General features: G+C 38.9%; 1 long non-coding RNA gene across 1 annotated transcript in view; it reads right to left on the minus strand.

The window, feature by feature from the left end:
- Nucleotides 1-378: 378 nt before the first annotated feature.
- Nucleotides 379-6,218, minus strand: part of LOC111083821 — a 10,763-nt gene continuing 4,923 nt past the window's right edge. Inside the window, exon 2 of the long non-coding RNA XR_002609267.1 lies at nt 379-498. This is a non-coding gene — a long non-coding RNA (uncharacterized LOC111083821). The remainder of the gene's footprint in view (nt 499-6,218) is intronic.

Here is a 6,218-nt window from a genome sequence, read left to right on the forward strand (position 1 = left end):
GTAATGTAATGTGTGTGTGAAGATAGTGAGTAATTGAACTGCAGTCAGAAGTATTATTGACGTTCGTTGATATAGCGTTTGTTTTAGCGCGATTGTTGAAAATAAGTGTATCGTAAAGTTGTATTCGGAAAGAATAAACCAGTTTTATTTAGTAAAGAACTTGTGTCGCTAAAGTTTCGTCGGAACGAAGTTACGGAAAGTTAATTAACAAACGGAGAGGTATCAATACTAACAAGTTTTATTAATAGGGGGTTCTGACCAATGTGGGAGTAATAAAATGTTTACAAATAGAGGCTTTGACGAAAGTGAGAGTAACTAACAAGGTTTCTGGACTACTATGTTGGGGATATCAGTAAAGAGATGCATTACTACAGAACACTTGTTAACAATTATACACTGTACTTACCCAGCAGGATAGGCCACAACATTTAGCTTGGAATTACAGTCAAGAGCAGCATTACTGTAGACACTTAAGCCTAATACATGTTGAAGTTCAACCTGGAAATAAAGAATTATGTTATGTTGTAGGGAATGATCAGCACACAAATAAATTTATTAAAACTATTCTGGTGGGTGAATTTTAGGACTTGTCTGTAATGATGCATGATCGTACATAATAAAGGCTTGGTTAAACTTCTAACTACTCAAGGCGCCATTTTTATCAAGTTTTCAAACAAAACAGCAACTACCTGTCTGACAAGCACAGAACAATTACGTCAAGGAGTTTGCCCAAATCACAGTTTTTAACCAATCTTTTTACAGAATATTTTGTAATGAAGGAATTAGTCTCATTTCTGATACGTTTTGCCAAACCTTTATTTACCGACAACAACATTGAAAGTAATCTATTTGTCAAATGTACTGTACTCATAGGAACTCAGATCTTGTCGCTTCTGCAATTCAAAGTGCAGTTTTGTGTCTTCTTTTAGGACTTCAGTACAAAGCTCTATTTTTTATGTTTCTTGGTAGTTTATTCAACACAAGTATCTAAAATCAGTTTTTAGCAGCGGGAGCTCTCAGACATACCACTGCGCCACTGGGGGCAATTTATTTTGAATAGTACACGAAGTTACCACTAACTAGTAGAAAACTTGATAATAAATATACTGTGAGGGCAGGTTCCGGGAATGGTAAATACCAGTACTTCTTTATGGAGGGAGAATTTAACCATTGGCTAAGAGTGGATTTTAACTTTTAATGAGGAAGGCGTAGTAGAGTCGAAAAACGTTTAGCGATTGGATGACGAACTTACTGATGGCACGAAATATTGATAGGGTGGGTTCACGGCAAATGGCACTCCACTAAAACAAAACAGGACAAAATATCCTTCAGTCTGAAGCATTTCATTCTGAATGTTTTTCTCTTTGTCGCTGGTTTGGTGGTGTATTTTGATACTTATATTTTTGTATAAGACGTCCTTCAAACAGTTTAATATTTCAATAAAGACGCATACAATAATATGTCTTTTAAAACCTTTTGTAATGAACCAGATTTGGTGTATGTGAAAATATATCCAACATACAGGCTTCTTTTGAATACTGTTCCAAAATCTTAAGTTTTCTATACTGAAAGAAAAATATACACCAAAGTTACCAAGCTATACAGTATGAGTTTGTTGAAATAATGTAAAACTTATGAATCTGCAGTAACATTCATTTTACTCTGGAGCTGGAAGGTGTCCTGAGAGATGCTAGCCTACCAGCTATGGCACGACGTGACATAGAGTCCACAAGGAGCTGGAAGTTGTCCTGAGAGATGTCATCCTAACAGCTATGGCATGACGTGACATAGAGTCCACAAGGTGCTGGAAGGTGTCCTGAGAGATGTCATCCTAACAGCTATGGCACGACGTGACATAGAGTCCACAAGATGCTGGAAGGTGTCCTGAGAGATGTCATCCTAACAGCTATGGCATGACGTGACATAGAGTCCACAAGGTGCTGGAAGGTGTCCTGAGAGATCTTTCAGTCATTTATGGATCGAGGTAGGCAGAGAATCGTGACGGTGAATATGTATTTCAATTTCATCACACAGATGCTCAACTGGATTGAGCTTCAGAGACTGTGATGACCGTAGGAGATTCTTAAAGTCTACATAATATTCCCCAAACCATCCACGCACAATTTGGGTACAGTTTATGGAAATATTACCATCTTTTCCCATCAGGGTACCACTGGATGCATTTGATCACAAATGATGCTGAATTAAGCTGTGAAATTCTTCGGTGTGCCAAGAAAAATTACCACAAACCATGAATCAATCACCAGAGGGCTGGACAACTGGGACAACACAATAATGGTCGAGTGATTCCAAATACGTCTCCCTCCATCTGTGTAGAAAAGGGTAAAGCATGACACACATGACTGCATCAATTTTCCACAGTCCCCATTAGTCCAGTTCTTATGCTCCTTACACCACTCGAGGAATTGTTTCTTGTTGGTAAATGAGACCAGTGGTTTAAACAGTAGGGGTTTCTACTGACAGAGTCTAGTTGTTGAAACATTCTTTGTAAGGTACAACCGAAGATTGGTGTATGTTACCCTGCACTAAATGTTGGTGTGTTGTTGGAGGATACAACCGAAGATTGGTGTATGTTACCCTGCACTAACTGATGGTGTGTTGTTGGAGGATACAACCGAAGATTGGTGTATATTACCCTACTATAAATGTTGGGAGCCCGGCTTGGCCAGGTGGATAAGGCACTCGAATCGCAATCTGAGGGTCGCGGGTTCGAATCCCTGTCCTACCAAACATGCTCGCCCTTTCAGCCATGGGGGCGTTTTAATGTGACGGTCAATCCCACTATTCGTTGGTAAAAGAGTAGCCCAAGAGTTGGCGGTGGGTGGTGATGACTAGCTGCCTTCCCTCTAGTCTTACACTGCTAAATTAGGGATAGCTAGCGCAGATAGCCCTCGTGTAGCTTTGCACGAAATTCAAAAACAAACAATAAATGTTGGTGTGTTATTTGAAAATACTTGAGCTTCACCATTCTGTTTCACTACGTTTCTCCTCTTTCTGTCACTACATGTTTGTAGCCACAATTTCACTTCGCACCAGACATTTTATTCACCTTTTACCACTGTTAATAAATTCGAATTACCAATATCTTGGAGCAACCTACCAATGGAACTGTTTAGGCCACTATGACACCTGCTAAACATAGACCCACTATCATGCATGTGCTTGTTCCAAAGATTTATGGTGCTGCAGAAATCACCTGATACATCATGTGACCAACGTAGTGTGAATCTGCAGCTTAGGTCAGGCCCAAGTCTGGAAAGGTACATTATTCCTAATAAAGTGGCCAGCTAGGGTACATCATAATGGATGTTATTTCCTGTGTTTATACTAACCAGACTGTCAAGTATTATAACTGTCCAAAACTGTACATCTTCCAGGTAATTTTAGTGTTGTTTTTTTCTGACTTCTTTAATTTTTTCTAGTTGAAATGGAGGATGCGTGTTGCTAACAGATCCATTGATTACAAGAAGAAACCAGTTTACTTATCATGTCATCGTCTTACAGTAAGCCAAGGTCCCCATAGCATTTGATTCACTCCTTTCGTCCATGAAATCAGAATAATACTTTCTTTCCAGCTTTGACAAAAATGTCAACCTTGCGGAGACTCTTTGAACTTTTAAATATCAAGTAAATGTTAAAATCATTTCGTTTAATTTTCCCCAACTGGTTATAATATCTTAACAAATTTATCTATCAAATGAATAGTAGTGTGGTTGATTTGTTGTATTAAAAGTCCAAATGAAGTTTAGTATTGTGGCAAGAATGTTCTATTTGTTTGATTTCCACAAAATATATAAAAAAAAACATTGTCATGTATAGTGTTTTTTTCTCTTGATTGTGATAGTGATACTTAATAACATCTCCCTCCTCCTTCTGTTATCATACGGTATGTTGATGCTTACCTCTCTCTTTCCTCTCTCTCTCCCTAACATACAATATAATGATGTTGATTGGAATCTCATTCCTGCATGCTGAGTCTTGTCACTGAGGAGAGGGCTTAACTTGAGGACATCAAATTCCTGAGGATGTGTGCATCTATGGACTTAGAGAAAAATGTTAGAGCTTCTCTCGAATGTGCACAGCCTCTCAGCTATTTAGCAGGAAGGAGCTGGTAGCAGATTCCTATCAGAACCACCATATAATTATTGCGGTGAGAGAAAACAGATAAACACACCAGTAGTTAAAGGGATGCGAGAAGAGGACTTGGATCATTTCCTCAAAATTTTCAAGCAAGTTGTTGCTTGGGATGAATGAGCTCAAGGACAGGTAGTGGTGCAACTTTATGCAGAATTTTAGATAGTCCTGCACTCGAGGGTCAGCTCAACAACTGGGAGATACACAGTTGTCAATAAGTTACAGATTCGACCCTTTGGAGAACAGTGCAATCTCAGGGGCAGAGTTCAAACCTAAAAATTGAGATGCTAGTGAGAGCTTGGTAATTTAGATAAGCAGTTTGTGATTGGATGTGAAGAAATTCCTGCACATACTTCCCATAGATCATGATGAGATACTCATTGATCAGTTTATTGAGTGTATTCTGAGTAAAATTATATGACATCAAATTTGTCTGAGAGATATATTGTCTCTCACGGAGGCAGGTTCTGTGGGAATGTGGTTTAAAGTAGTTATTTTAAACCAGTAGCGTAGCTTCTGCAGCTGCAGACACGGCTCTGAGACTGCCTTCAGGGTTCATGCTGGGCCTCAAGGCCCACAAAAAAATGTTTACTGACAATTATATCAACTCCTATGCAGCAGGTGCAAGACATCAAGGTGCAGTCACATGGTTCCCTATGGGGTAACGGGGTTTTCGTGGTTCAGTCATTAAAGCTACACCACAACTTCGAAAGATGCCAAGAGCATGAAGAAAGGAGTCCGTGCTTTAATTTTGGCTTAACTGTTCATTGGTTTTCTGACTCTCCTTATCATACAAACAGGCAGGATCACAGTGCAAGAAAGTCGACAGTGAGCAAAGGCATTACATTACCTACTAGTTTAAAGTCATAGGGCACGAGTTGGATCTGAGTACCAAGGTGAGTGCAGCAGTCAGTTTGTATCTAAAGTTATGGTGGGTGTCTGGAGATCCATGGACTTGGCATCACATGTTACAACCACCGTATCACGTTCAATAACGAATATGCAGCTTCCAGAGCATCTAGCTGAAGATTATGTAAACAACCTGAACTCAACACAGAGACGTTAACTCAATGAATTGCTTAGGGGTTTGATGAGGTCTTCATCGAACCAGATGACTGACTGTGATGACAATAATAGCATATCATCACATAGGCACGGGTGATGTACATCAGATAAAACAAACACTGTGTAGATTTCTTGGAAGCACCAGAGAGACAGCTAGTGTTGTAATTGAGCAGATATTGAATGATGGAATAGTACAATCTTTGGAGAGCGCAGGGTCTTCTATACTGACGATTATCAAAAATATGAAAGGAATGAAAGGCTTTTTATGGACTTCAGATGGGTGAATGTGGTAATGTGTGTCAACATATTTCTTTTATTATGCAAAGATAAATGTCTGAATGTACCGGAAAGTGCCTATTAGTTTAATGCACTAGATCTAACTTCTGGATATTGACTAGTCGAACTGAATGATAAAAGTAGAATTAAGAATTATTTCAGAACTCAAGAAGAACTGTACGAATCCTACATCATGCCATTTGGTCTGTGTAACGTACCCGATATTTACAAGATGCTGATGCACCTTACACTTAATAAGACTACAATGAGAGAGATGTTTCATCTATGCAGATGACATACTATTATTTGCTCGCACACGTGACAATGCAGCTGAAAACCTAAGAACTATATTTCAGTGCATCATGGACGCAGGCTTGCCAATGAAACATAGAATGTGCATGCTCATGTGTATAGAAGTATAATTTTTTTAAACACATAGTTGGTAGAAAAGGTAATATTCTAATGATGGGAGAAGTCTTCCTACTAAAGAAACATTATAGAATCATTAATTAAGACATTAACTCAATGGAACTAGTTCATAAATTGGCTTATTGTTGGAGATGGAGCGTGCACTTATCCTGTGGGCCAAGACTGATTCTCTACCTTCTGATAATGATAAATACAAAGTTGGCTTATTGTTGGAGATGGAGCGTGCACTTATCCTGTGGGCCAAGACTGATTCTCTACCTTCTGATAATGATTAATACAAAGTTGGCTTATTG

This window comes from Limulus polyphemus, unplaced genomic scaffold, assembly GCF_000517525.1.
Source record: "Limulus polyphemus unplaced genomic scaffold, Limulus_polyphemus-2.1.2 Scaffold11413, whole genome shotgun sequence".
Classification (NCBI taxonomy): domain Eukaryota; kingdom Metazoa; phylum Arthropoda; class Merostomata; order Xiphosura; family Limulidae; genus Limulus; species Limulus polyphemus.